The sequence below is a fragment of the Pleurodeles waltl genome, chromosome 1_1 (genome assembly GCF_031143425.1).
Source record: "Pleurodeles waltl isolate 20211129_DDA chromosome 1_1, aPleWal1.hap1.20221129, whole genome shotgun sequence".
NCBI lineage: Eukaryota > Metazoa > Chordata > Amphibia > Caudata > Salamandridae > Pleurodeles > Pleurodeles waltl.
Window position 1 is genome coordinate 949,948,182 of NC_090436.1, and position 14,916 is coordinate 949,963,097.

Below are 14,916 nucleotides of genomic sequence, written 5' to 3' on the forward strand. Positions count from 1 at the left end.
TACCTCAGGGAGTACCGCTTTGCCAGCTGATGCTTCCCTTGGAACAGGTGCCACCCCAGGAGAGGTTTCTCCCACCACAGGAATGGTATCCTGAATGGCAGGGTGGTTAGGGGATACTGTGATACCCTTTTTACCTGTTGATGGAGAGGGATCCTGAGTTTTCAGGCCTTCTCTCCTTTGCTTTTTCATTTCAGTAGAAATGAGAGGGAACAATTCCTCTGGGATGCCCAGCATGGCTGCATGGGCATAAAACTCTATATCAGCCCAACCTGAGGCCTCTAGGTCATTACCTAAAAGACAGTCTACAGGTAAGCTAGGTGATACCACCACCTGCTTAGGGCCAGTAACTCCACCCCAACTAAACTGAGTTATAGCTAAGGGAAGAAACTTAGGCCCTCATTCTGACCCTGGCGGTCAGTGTTAAAGCGGCGGCCAACCCGCCAACAGGCTGGCGGCCTAAAAATATGAATTCTGACCCTGCCGGGAACCGCCAACACAGGCCGCCGCTTTAACACTCCGACCGCCACGGCGGTACAAACAAACAGCGCGGCGGTCACTGCCAACAGGCAGGCGGCAGACAATGTACCGCCCACCCTATCACGACCCACCAATCTGCCACCTTTTCCGGGGCGGGAGCCCCGCCGATAAAAACACGGCGGAAACAGACATCTCCAATGGAAAACGCTTACCTCGACACACTCCACGTGGAATCGGAACAGCATGGAACCCGAACTCCACATCCTCCCAGCCATTGCCTTCCTGCTCTTCTTCCAGGATCACGAACCTCGCCGCAGACGACAACGGTGAGTACTGCACCTACGACACAGGGGAGGGGGGAGGAGGAAAGGTTACGGGCACACACATACGCCACACACCCACCCCCACCCTCACCCCCACCGAAATACCTACACACCTATGCAGATAAAAAAGTCAGAGTGACACCCCCAACCCCCCCCAAAACAAAGACAAAAGGCAATGAATGTAAAAGTAGAACCATATTATTGCAACAATAAAGTATAGCGACCTTAGCAATATATGAAGAATGAATACACATCTAGAACTCTATCCATACAAGTAGCAAAAGTCCGGCCCAGTCATTCAAAGTCCAAATGTCCGTGGGCCAATGTGCAGCAACACATGGGCAAAGCCCACACACGAGATCGAGTCCATTGGAGAGAACACTGCTGGGGCATCACTAAAATAAAAAGACAGGCACCTCAGGGGGAAGGGAAGGGGGGGCACCTCAGCCACATGAGTCCACGACGCCAGATCCACGAAGGGCCTCCATGCACACTGTGCCATCCTGGGGAGTGCAAAGCCACAGTCTCACAAGTCTCTACAGTGGGTGGGTTGGCCACTGTGCCATCCTGGGAGTGCAAAGCCACAGTCTCACAAGTCTTTACAGTGGGTGGGTTGCCCACTGTGCCATCCTGGGGAGTGCAAAGCCATAGTCTCACAAGTCTGTACAATGGGTGGGTTGCCCACTGTGCCATCCTGGGGAGTGCAAAGCAACAGTCTCACAAGTCTCTACAGTGGGTGGGTTGCCCACTGTGGCATCCTGGGGAGTGCAAAGCCACAGTCTCACAAGTCTCTACAGTGGGTGGATTGCCCACTGTAACATCCTGGGGAGTGCAAAGCCACAGTCCATCAGGTGGATTACAGAGACCACTGGTCATGGAGGAGGCATGGTGGGCAGAGTGCGTCATGAAGGCCTGCCCGACACAGAACCGGGACTGCCAATGGGCCAGCGGTGCTTGACAGGAAGGGCCCAGCGGAGCGGTGCTTGACAGGAAGGGCCCAGCGGAGCGGTGCTTGAGATGAAGGGCCCAGCGGAGCGGTGCTTGACAGGAAGGGCCCAGCGGAGCGGTGCTTGAGATGAAGGGCCCAGCGGAGCGGTGCTTGACAGGAAGGGCCCAGCGGAGCGGTGCTTGACAGGAAGGGCCCAGTGGAGCGGTGCTTGACAGGAAGGGCCCAGCGGAGTGGTGCTTGACAGGAAGGGCCCAGCGGAGCAGTGCTTGAGACGGCGGGGCCCAGCGGAGTGGTGCTTGACAGGAAGGGCCCAGCGGAGCGGTGCTTGAGATGGAGGGCCCAGCGGAGCGGTGCTTGACAGGAAGGGCCCAGCGGAGCGGTGCTTGACAGGAAGGGCCCAGCGGAGCGGTGCTTGACAGGAAGGGCCCAGTGGAGCGGTGCTTGAGACGGCGGTGTCCAGCGGAGCGGTGCTTGACAGGAAGGGCCCAGCGGAGCGGTTCTTGACAGGAAGGGCCCAGCGGAGCGGTGCTTGACAGGAAGGGCCCAGCGGAGCGGTGCTTGAGACGGCGGTGCCCAGCGGAGCGGTGCTTGACAGGAAGGGCCCAGCGGAGCGGTGCTTGACAGGAAGGGCCCAGCGGAGCGGTGCTTGACAGGAAGGGCCCTGTTCAGCGGTGCTCCTCACGGCGGGACCCTGTTCAGCGGTGCTTCTCACGGCGGGGCCCTGTTCAGCAGTGCTTCTCACGGCGGGGCCCTGTTCAGCGGTGCTTCTCACGGCGGGGTCCTGTTCAGCGGTGCTTCTCACGGCGGGGCCCTGTTCAGCGGTGCTCCTTACGGCAGGGCCCTGTTCAGCGGTGCTCCTCACGGCGGGCCCTGTTCAGCGGTGCTCCTCACGGCGGGGCCCTGTTCAGCGGTGCCTGTCTTGTGTTTCCAGTGAACCACACATGGCCAATACTTGCCGCTCAGTCTGCATCGGACCTTTCCGTTGCGGAGCCCTCCTGTGATGGAGTCCTGGGGCCCTGGCTCTCCTTCGATACCCCCGGAATGGGGCTGGTGGGGCCCTCATGGCCAGGTCGGCTGCTCCCTGCCTTTTGCTCCTTGCTGCCCTTGCCCTCCTTGGCAGACTGTCCGTGGCCCTTGGCTCCCTTAGCCGATGTGGCAGGTGACGGTGCAAGGCTACCCTCCTTGGGGGCAGGCGTATCAGGCCTGTCGCGCCTGCCCTTCAGTTTTTTGGTCCTCTTCCCAGGGGGGGGGCTGGCTGTGCCTTTGCTGCTGGACGATGTCCCAGCCCAAGGAAAGGGCGGACTCCAAAAACCAGCCACGACGTTCTTGGGAGTTGCTGGGCTGGTGGTGGCTGAGGTGTTTGTGGAACTCTTACGGGATGGAGGGGGTGGGTCAGGTGAGGAAAAGAGGTCCACTTTAGAGAGGAAAATTTCCTTTGGAGCCATGGGAAGGGTGGCTGGAGTGGGTATGGGAGTGGGGGAAGAGGATGTGGTTGTAGGAGAGTCAAGTGTGCTGTCTTTGGGTGCAGGTGCTTGGGCAGGAGGCTGAAGTGAGGTGGATGGCTGTTGTTTGGGTGCCTGCCTGCGTTTGTGTGGTTGGGAAGCGGGGGTGACAGACATACTGGGAGAGGACACAGGGGACGTGTACATGGCAGTGGGGGTGGTGACTGCACGTGTGCGGACTGGTGTGGAGGGTGTGCTGGTGATGGGTGCAATGGCTGATGGTTGTGTGCTTGCAGGTGTGTGTGGAGACGTCACACGGAGGGAGGAGGTAGACGAGGAGGTGGGGGACACAGAGGAGGTAGTGGCTGTTGGCATGTCTGCATCTGGATGTTGCTTGGGTGAATGCTTGTGTGTCCTGTGGTGCTTATGTCTGGATGACCTGCCCTTGGGTGTTGAGGTGTGTGCAGGCTGGTCTGTAGGTGTGGATGGGATAGGCAGAGGAACAGGGGAGTGGGACTGGGTGGAGGGAGTCAGAAGAGGGAGGCTGGAGACAGGGACAATCGCTGCCGTCAGTGCTGAGGCCAGAGCGTTGAACGATCGTTGATGGGCAGCCTGACCCGAATGAAGGCCCTCCAGGTATGCATTGCTTTGATGCACCTCCCTCTCCACACCCTGGATGGCATTCAAAAGGGTAGACTGCCCAACAATGATAGTCCTCAAGAGGTCAATGACCTCCTCACTGAGGGCAGCAGGGGTAACTGGGGCAGGGCCTGAGGTGCCTGGGGCGAAGGAGATGGCCGGCTTCCTGGCCTTGCGGGCACGGGCCGAAGGCCGAGGGGCTGCTGGGAGGGCGGAGCTGGTGCGCTGGGTGGCGGCTGTACCTGTAGGATCGGTGGGCACGGATGTTGCCGCCACTGCAAGGGAGCTCCCTTCCGAGGACGTGTCGGTGTCGATGCCGTCTCCACGGGTCCCCGTGGTGGAGCCCCCCTCGGCCTCCGTCTCACTGGTCATGTCGGAGTCCGTTGCATGGCCCTCCGGGGCCATGTGAGATGCAGCTCCCTCTTGCGCCGATGCCACTTCTCCTCCGCCTGATGATGCTAATGCACACATTCACAGAAAAACAAAGAAAATGGGGGGGGGGAAACATAAAGACAAGTTGAGTGCATGCATTGGGGACACCGTTGGCGGAGAGGACAGACACAGAAGCCCCCTGCACTACGCTGCGCACTTGGGGTACACTACTCATTCCCTGGGACATGCCCTACAAGCCTATGGGCGACAACTGCCCACACAGTATACACTGGTCCATGAATCGCGTTACTAGGCACCCTACAGAGGTGGGGGGCGGGGGCACAGGACCATACTTCACGGACGGGCCTATCCTACAGGAATCGCCTTGGCCTAGGGATACCCACAGCCCTCCTCCCCCACCCAGGTACCTCCACTGCGCGCAAAATAGCTGAATGTGCTGGTACTCACCCCCTTGTGTCTGCTGTGATGTCCTCAAGCGCCCATCTAAATCGGGGTAGGCCACCGCCAGGATCCCGGACATCAGGGGGGTCAAGGTACTACTGGCACCCCTTCTAGGTTGGGAGGCCATCCCCAGCAGAGCCTCCGCGGTCTTCCTGCTCCCGCGGCGGATGTCCTCCCACCTCTTGCGGCAGTGGGTGCCCCTTCTGGTGTGGACCCCCAGGGCCCGGACGTCCTTGGCGATGGCACGCCAAATGTCAATCTTCTGATGGGCGCTGACCTATGTGACATGTACAGGGGGGGAAGAGAAACATCATCACTTTTCTGCATGCTCGATGTGAGTGGCCCCCCCTCCCCAACCTTGCCATGTGGCACATGCTCTCATCTGTCGTGCCATGCATTCGTCATTCGCTGCCCTCCCCTCCATCGTACATCCTCCCCACTCAGCCTAGGCATTGAGCACTATGCATTGCCCCCCGTGTACTCACCTGTTGGTCTGGAGGCCCGTAGAGTAGCGCATACTGGGGGAGGACCCCGTCCACGAGCTTCTCCAACTCCTCGGAACTGAAGGCGGGGGCCCTTTCCCCAGTCGCAGCAGCCGTTGTCACTTCCAGACCGAGGTCACAGCAGCACTTGCAGTATAGGTCCTCTCCTGTGGATGCTCAGGTCTCGTGTGATCAAGCAGAGAGAAAATGGCGGTTACCGCCGCGGCGGTGCGTGCCGCGGCAGTGCGTACCGCGGCAGTGCGTACCGCGACCGCCGGCGCTCACCGCCATTGGCTCCTGAAACCCATAGGGTTCAATGTTGTCCAATGCGGCTTTGCGCCGCGGACTGCGACCGCCTACCGCCACGGTGTGCCACGCTTGCGCAATGACCTCACTTCACATTGTCACACTTCACAGGTCAGGCAGCCGCGATTTCAAGGGCCCACATGGCTTAATTCCTACTGCGTCACACATGGCTAGGCCTTGCACCGACAATCATACTAGCCATTCAATCCCGAGAGATTCGTGTACTGGGCATGCTGTGGACACTTACCTGTGGGTTGCTTGACTCTGTGCTCCATGTTGTCCTTCCTAGGCATCGTCCACTGGGACTTGCGAGGAGACGGAGGAATCTTCCCGTGTACAGACCGCTGGTGGACCTGTCGACAATGGAAGAAAGACACGTCATACTCACCTACAGACTCAACCGTGCCACTATACAGGAACTGTGTGCCCAGCTGGAGCCAGGCCTGATGTCACCCATCCGCCAACCCACAGGGATTCCACCTCTAGTGCAGGTGCTGTCAGTACTGCATTTTTTGGCAAGTGGATCATTTCAAACTACCGTGGCCATTTCATCTGGGATGTCTCAGCCTATGTTTTCAAAGGTGTTGTCCAGAGTGTTGTCTGCCCTGATGAAATACATGCGGAGCTGCATCATTTTCCCTGAGGTGGGTGACTTGCCTACAGTGAAGGGTGATTTCTATGCCCTTGGACACATTCCCAATATCATTGGTGCCATTGATGTTACCCATGTGGCTTTGGTTCCCCCAAAAGACGATGAGCAGGTGTACAGGAACCGTAAAAATTATCATTCGATGAATGTCCAGGTGGTCTGTTTGGCTGACCAGTACATCTCCCATTTAAATGCCAAGTTCCCAGGGTCAGTGCATGACGCGTACATCATGCAAAATAGCAGCATCCCTTATGTGATGGAACTGCTACAGAGACACCGTGTGTGGCTAATTGGTGACTCTGGTTACCCAAACCTGCCTTGGCTATTGACCCCAGTGAGGAATCCCAGGACCAGGGCAGAGGAGCGGTACAATGAGGCCCATGGGCGGACTAGGAGGGTGATTGAGCGGACCTTCGGCCTCCTGAAGGCCAGGTTTAGGTGCCTGCATATGACTGGTGGATCCCTAATGTACTCACCAAGGAAGGTGTGTCATATCATCGTGGCCTGCTGCATGCTTCACAACCTGGCTTTGCGACGCCAGGTGCCTTTCCTGCAGGAGGATGGTCCAGATGGTGGTGTTGTGGCCGCTGTGGAGCCTGCGGAGAGTGAAGAGGAGGAAGACGAAGAGGACGACACAGAGAACAGGGACAGAGTGATACTGCAGTATTTCCAGTGACACACAGGTAGTAATCTACTCCTGCATTGTATTATATCTGTAACTGTAGTGGCTCTCTACTGTCTGACCTTTCACCCCAATGTATGGTAACTTAGTTGTGTATCTCACTTCCTATTTCAGTGATCTGATCCCCACGGAGTGCCCTCTGGTTTTTTTCCCCATGGACTACCGCTGTGTGACACTGGTATGTTGTCATCACAATGTAACTAGAAATGTTTTGTTGGTTATATCGAATACATTTGGTTTAAATAAATAGATAGCAGAATCCAGTTGGTTAATGTGCAATAATTGTGTTTATTGAAGTTTTAAAATAGGTGTATAGTTCAAACAGGGTGATGGTGGAGGCATGTCCATGGCAGTGTCCAGACTGTCGTTCCTACAGGTCCATTGTCCATATGCCTGTGGAAGGTGGAGCAGGGGCAGTTCAAGGTGGGACAGGGTAAACAAGTGGGACAGTGGGATGACATCCGGGGGTTTCCGTGCATGGCGGGGGTCTTGACATCCTACTCTGTCTTCTTCCTCGATCTCAGGCCTTTCTTGCGGGGTAGTTCTTGTTCTGCAGGGGGTGGGGTCCGGGAGGGCCGTTGCTGTTGTGTCGGGGCCTCCTGACCACTAGCGCCGGCGGAGGTGGTGGGCTGTTCTTCCTCCATGCTAGTGGCAGGGGCCCTTTGGGGGGCCACATGGTCCCGCAATGTGGTGACAATCTGGTTGAGTGCCACCACGATTGTACCCATTGCGGAACTGATGCTGCGCAGTTCTTCCCGGAACCCCATGTAATGGCCCTCCTGCATGGCCTGGATCTCCTGGAACCTGGCCAGGACCGTCGCCATCGTCTCTTGGGAGTGGTGGTACGCTCCCATGATGGTGGTGAGGGCCTCTTGGACAGTGGGTTCCCTAGGCCTGTCCTCCCTCTGTCGCACAGCAGCCCTCCCAGTTCCTCTTTGTTCCTGGGCCTCTGTCCCCTGGACGGTGTGCCCACTACCAGTGCCCCCAGGTCCCTGTTGTTGTTGGGGTTGTGGGTTACCCTGGGTGCCCTGTACTGGTAGACACACCGCTGCTTGACCTGTCCTGGAGACAGAAGCATGGGCCCGCTGGGTGGGTGCTGTGCTGGTGTTTCCTGAGGGGGGTAGGTCTGCTGTGGCCTGGGGCTGACTGAGGGTAACCGACTGTCCAGAGGTCCCCGATGGTCCGGGCTGGTCATCAGGTTCTAGGTCGACAGAGCTGCTGTCATCACTGGGGGCCTGTTCTGGGGGTGGGATGGACAAATCTGGACCCTCCTGGCCGGTGTGTTGGCGTTCGGGCCCTGCAGGGGTAAAGGAATATGGTTATTGATTTTGTGTGGGCCGTGGCGTGCGATTTGTGGGTGCCCTTGTCCCCCAGTGCTGGCAGTCCCATGTGGGAGGAGTTGTGAGGGTGGTTTGTGGGGGGGGATGGGTATGTGCAGTGGTCATGCTTAGGTGATGGGTGTCCATGGTTTGTGTTGGCATTCAGAGGTTTGGGTTGGGTTGGGTGGGTTGTGCTGGTGAGACATTAGCAGGGAGTATGTGTGCTGGGGGTTTAGGGGTGAGGGTGGGGGTGTGGGTTGGCATGCTGGTGGTTGGGGGGGTGAAGTAGTTGAGATTAGACTTACCAGAGTCCATTCCTCTGCCTACTCCAGCGAGGCCCTCAGGATGCAGGATGTTCAAGACCTCTTGCTCCCATGCTGTGAATTCGGGTGGAGTGGGTCGGAGTCCGCCGCCAGTCTTCTGCACAGCGATGTTGTATCTTGACACCATCGACCGCACCTTCCCCCGTAGGTCGTTCCAGCGCTTTCAGATGTCTTCCCGATTTCTGGGATGCTGTCCCACAGCGTTGACCCTGTCGACGATCCTTTGCCATAGCTCCGCCTTCCTGGCTATTGTGGTGTGCTGCACCTGTGTGCCGAAGAGCTGGGGCTCTACCCTGATTATTTCCTCCACCATGACCCTGAGTTCTTGGTCCGTGAAACTGGGGTGTCTTTGGGGTGCCATGGGGTGGTGTGGATGAGGTGTGGGGTGGTGTTTGTGGTGATGAGTGTGGTGGTGTGTGGTGTTTTGTGCGTAGATGTGGTGTGGGTGATGATGTTGGGTTCCTGTGTGTGTTGTGGTTAGCGTTCCCTGTGCTCTCTCTCTGTGTATTGTGCCTTGTCTCTGAATTTCGATTTGTGGGGGTTTGTGGGTGATGTGGGTGTGTGTTTTATATGGTGATGGGTGTGTGGGTGTGGTGTGTGTATGTGTATCAGGTGTGTGTATTTCGAATTGTCCAATGTGGCTGTGTTTTGTAAAGGTGTGTGTATTTTGAGCACAGCGGTGTGTACCGCCAATGGAATACCGCGGTTGAAAGACCGCCGCGTGGATTGGTGGGTCGTAATGGCATGGGCGTGTTTGTGTTGGCGTGACGGTGGAGGTTTGGTCATCTCCAGTTTATCGCTGACCGCTGATGAGGCGGGCTTCAGTGGATGTCGGGTTTTTGGTGGTTTGGCAGTTGTGGGTCAGAATGACCGTGGCGGTTTACCGCGGCCGCGGCGGGATGATGGCGGTCTTCTGACCGGCGGTAAGAGCCTCTAACCGCCAGGGTCAGAATGACCCCCTTAGTGGAGTTATGGACATCAATAATTTTATATTGTTGTCCAATGATGTGTTGTTCAGGAGCCACTAGGTTTTCAGTCACCAAAGTGATACTGGCACCTGTGTCCCTGTAGGCCAAGGCCTCAACACCATTTATTGAAACTGTCTGCCTGTACTTATCCATTGTAAGGGGACAAGCAGCCAATGTGGCAAGGCCAATGCCACTAGGTGTGACAGAAACTGTCTTGGGACTGACTACCCCAGTTTCTATTATGGACCCATAAGTGAACCCAACTACACCCTTAACTTGACTGTTGCCAGCAGTCCCACCACTAGTACCACTACTGCTAGGGGCACTAGAGCTTGATGTATTAGTGGTGGTAGGCTCAGGGGGTTTACCTGGACAGGACTTATCCCCTGGCCTATGGCCTCTGTTTTTACACACAAAGCACCAAGGCTTTTTAATGTGTGTGGGTTGAGAAGAAGAGGAAGAATTTGTTTTATCCCCACCCTCTGAAGAGTGTTTAAGATTTGAAGTGGGATCTTTGGTTTTACCCTTATCCCCATGCTTATCTTGAGATTTTTCACCATCTTTCTTCTTATTGCCATCTTTGTCACCACCTGTATGAACTTTTCTGTTCACTCTTGTTCTGACCCATTTGTCTGCCTTCTTTCCCAATTCTTGGGGAGAGGTCAGATCTGAGTCCACTAGATACTGGTGCAACAAATCAGACACACAATTATTAAGAATATGCTCTCTCAGGATCAAGTTATACAGGCTTTCATAATCAGTAACTTTACTGCCATGTAACCACCCCTCCAAGGCCTTCACTGAATGGTCAATGAAATCAACCCAGTCTTGTGAAGACTCCTTTTTGGTCTCTCTGAACTTTATCCTGTACTGTTCAGTGGTTAAGCCATAACCATCCATGAGTGCATTCTTAAGAACTTTGTAATCATTGGCTTCATTTTCTTTCACAGTAAGGAGCCTATCCCTACCTTTTCCACTAAATGATAGCCATAGGATAGCAGCCCACTGCCTTTGAGGGACATCCTGTACAACACAGGCCCTCTCAAGTGCAGCAAACCACTTGTTAATGTCATCCCCCCCTTATAAGGGGGAACTATCTTATGCAGATTCCTAGAATCATGCTCTTTTGCAGGATGACTATGGGGAATACTGCTGCTGCCACCATGGGTTTCTAAACCCAATTTCTGTCTCTCCTTCTCTACTTCTAAGGACTGTCTATCCAAATCCAGCTGTTGCTTCTTGAGCTTCAGTCTGATTTGTTCCACTCTCAATCTATTGAGCTCCCTTTCTAACAATCTGTCATCAGGGTGGGTGGGAGGGACATTCCTTGACACAGAAGTGTGGTGAGAATGGACAGAAGGAGACCTGTCCCTTACAGAGGGCACCCTAACAGCTTGGTTAACAGAAACATCACTTCTACTGTGGTGAGAATGAATGCTCTTGCTATGATGTGAGACAACACTATCTGTATGGTGTGACTCTACATCAGTACCAACTATGCTAGACTGTCTAGTAATGGGCAGGCTCTGAAGTTTCTTTCCTGAATCTTTTCCTAGGGGTGTCCCTGGATCAGATTGGGAACCATTAGCTACTTTTTCAACAGATGGGGCCCTTTTGGCATTATCTTGTTCTCTAAGCATGTTAAGCAATAATTCCAAGGAAGGATTCTTCCCTACACTCAAACCTCTTTCTACACAGAGACTCCTTGCTCCTTTCCAGCTAAGGTGGTCATATGCACGTTTGGACAGATCAACATTTTGGCCTGTGCCAGACATTTTAGAAAGAGTTTAAGTGACAGAAAAAGTGATAAAAAAGTTTTTAGAGCTTTTAGAAAGACAGAAAAAAAAACTTTTTAAAGTTTTGAGAACTTTTAGAAAGTTTAGAAGTACTTTTCAGCACTTTAGAAAAGAGTGAAAAGAGGAAATGCTAAACTTTTTAGTTATGTGTACATACACTGAACTTGTTTTGTATATTTTTCTCTTATGAAAAGTACAATGACAAGAGTAGTAAGTAGTCTCAAAGCACTTGTCCCACCGCTGCACAACCAATGTAGGAGGCTGGACTGGCTTGTAGTGAGTACCAGGGGGTACTTGCACCTTGCACCAGGCCCAGTTATCCCTTATTAGTGTATAGGGTGTCTAGCAGCATAGGCTGATAGATAATGGTAGCTTAGCAGAGCAGCTTAGGCTGAACTAGGAGACGAGTGAAGCTCCTACAGTACCACTTAGTGTCATATGCACAATATCATAAGAAAACACAATACACAGATATACTAAAAATAAAGGTACTTTATTTTTATGACAATATGCCAAAAGTATCTCAGTGAGTACCCTCAGTATGAGGATAGCAAATATACACAAGATATATGTACACAATACCAAAATATGCAGTAATAGTATTAGAAAACAGTGCAAACAATGTATAGTTACAATAGGATGCAATGAAGACACATAGGGATAGGGGCAACACAAACCATATACTCCAAAAGTGGAATGCGAACCACGAATGGACCCCAAACCTATGTGACCTTGTAGAGGGTCGCTGGGACTATTAGAAAATAGTAAGGGTTAGAAAAATAGCCCACCCCAAGACCCTGAAAAGTGAGTGCAAAGTGCACTAAAGTTCCCCAAAGGACATAGAAGTCGTGATAGGGAAATTCTGCAGGAAAGACACAAACCAATAATGCAACAACAATGGATTTCCAGTCGAGGGTACCTGTGGAACAAGGGGACCAAGTCCAAAAGTCACAAGCAAGTCGGAGATGGGCAGATGCCCAGGAAATGCCAGCTGTGGGTGCAAAGATGCTGCTACTGGACAGTAGAAGCATAGGTTTCTGCAAGAACGACAAGGACTAGAGACTTCCTCTTTGGAGGACGGATCCCTCACGCCGTGGAGAGTTGTGCAGAAGTATTTTCCCGCCGAAAGACCGCCAACAAGCCTTGCTAGCTGCAAATCGTGCGGTTAGTGTTTTTGGATGCTGCTGTGGCCCAGGAGGGACCAGGATGTCGCAAATTGCGTCAGGGGACAGAGGGGGCATTGAGCAAGACAAGGAGCCCTCTCAGCAGCAGGCAGCACCTGCAGAAGTGCCAGAAACAGGCACTATAGGATGTGTGAAATGGTGCTCACCCGAAGTCGCACAAAGGAGTCCCACGTCGCCAGAGAACAACTTAGGAGGTCGTGCAATGCAGGTTAGAGTGCCGTGGACCCAGTCTGGACTGTGCACAAAGGATTTCCTCCGGAAGTGCACGGAGGCCGGAGTAGCTGCAAAAGTTGCGGTTCCCAGCAATGCAGTCTGGCGTGGGGAGGCAAGGACTTACCTCCACCAAACTTGGACTGAAGAGTCACTGGACTGTGGGAGTCACTTGGACAGAGTTGCTGGATTCAAGGGACCTCGCTCATCGTGCTGAGAGGAGACCCAAGGTACCGGTGATGCAGTTCTTTGGTGCCTGCGGTTGCAGGGGGACGATTCCGTCGACCCACGGGAGATTTCTTCAGAGCTTCTAGTGCAGAGAGGAGGCAGACTACCCCCACAGCATGCACCACCAGGAAAACAGTCGAGAAGGCGGCAGGATCAGCGTTACAGAGTTGCAGTAGTCGTCTTTGCTACTTTGTTGCAGTTTTGCAGGCTTCCAGCGCGGTCAGCAGTCGATTCCTTGGCAGAAGGTGAAGAGAGAGATGCAGAGGAACTCGGATGAGCTCTTGCATTCGTTATCTAAGGAATCCCAAGAGACAGAGACCCTAAATAGCCAGAAAAGAGGGTTTGGCTACCTAGGAGAGAGGATAGGCTAGCAACACCTGAAGGAGCCTATCAGAAGGAGTCTCTGACCTCACCTGATGGCACTGGCCACTCAGAGCAGTCCAGTGTGCCAGCAGCACCTCTGTTTCCAAGATGGCAGAGGTCTGGAGCACACTGGAGGAGCTCTGGGCACCTCCCAGGGGAGGTGCAGGTCAGGGGAGTGGTCACTCCCCTTTCCTTTGTCCAGTTTCGCGCCAGAGCAGGGCTAAGGGGTCCCTGAACCGGTGTAGACTGGCTTATGCAGAAATGGGCACCATGTGTGCCCATGAAAGCATTTCCAGAGGCTGGGGGAGGCTACTCCTCCCCTGCCTTCACACCATTTTCCAAAGGGAGAGGGTGTAACACCCTCTCTCAGAGGAAGTCCTTTGTTCTGCCATCCTGGGCCAAGCCTGGCTGGACCCCAGGAGGGCAGAAACCTGTCTGAGGGGTTGGCAGCAGCAGCAGCTGCAGTGAAACCCCAGGAAAGGCAGTTTGGCAGTACCAGGGTCTGTGCTACAGACCACTGGGATCATGGGATTGTGCCAACTATGCCAGGATGGCATAGAGGGGGCAATTCCATGATCATAGACATGTTACATGGCCATATTCGGAGTTACCATTGTGAAGCTACATATAGGTAGTGACCTATATGTAGTGCACACGTGTAATGGTGTCCCCGCACTCACAAAGTCCGGGGAATTGGCCCTGAACAATGTGGGGGCACCTTGGCTAGTGCCAGGGTGCCCTCACACTAAGTAACTTTGCACTTAACCTTTACCAGGTAAAGGTTAGACATATAGGTGACTTATAAGTTACTTAAGTGCAGTGTAAAATGGCTGTGAAATAACGTGGACGTTATTTCACTCAGGCTGCAGTGGCAGGCCTGTGTAAGAATTGTCAGAGCTCCCTATGGGTGGCAAAAGAAATGCTGCAGCCCATAGGGATCTCCTGGAACCCCAATACCCTGGGTACCTCAGTACATATACTAGGGAATTATAAGGGTGTTCCAGTAAGCCAATGTAAATTGGTAAAATTGGTCACTAGCCTGTTAGTGACAATTTGAAAGAAATGAGAGAGCATAACCACTGAGGTTCTGGTTAGCAGAGCCTCAGTGAGACAGTTAGGCATCACACAGGGAACACATACCTATAGGTCACAAACTTATGAGCACTGGGGTCCTGACTAGCAGGGTCCCAGTGACACATAACAAACACACTGAAAACATAGGGTTTTCACTATGAGCACTGGGCCCTGGCTAGCAGGATCCCAGTGAGACAGTGAAAACACCCTGACATACACTCACAAACAGGCCAAAAGTGGGGGTAACAAGGCTAGAAAGAGACTACTTTCTCACACTATTGTGGCTAAAATAGCTGAAAAACACGTACATGCTCAGCGCTCTCTCTTTCTGGAAGAGAATAAGATACTGCACCCTACTCAGATGGGTTTCAGGCCTTTTCATGGCACTGAGATCGCATTAATTACCATCACAGAAGAGGCAAAAAAGCAGCTGGATAACGGACTGAAACAGCAATCATCCTCCTGGACCTTAGTGCAGTGTTCGACACGGTAGACCTGGATATCCTAAAGAATAAGGTACAAGAGATTAAAATCTCTGGGACTGCCCTAGAATGGGACACCTCATTTATTAATGGCAGATCCGTTCAGTTGTTAAATAGATCACACATGTCAAAACGGACTATGGGCTGTTGTGGAGTCCCGCAAGGGTCCCCCCTCAGTCCTCTGCT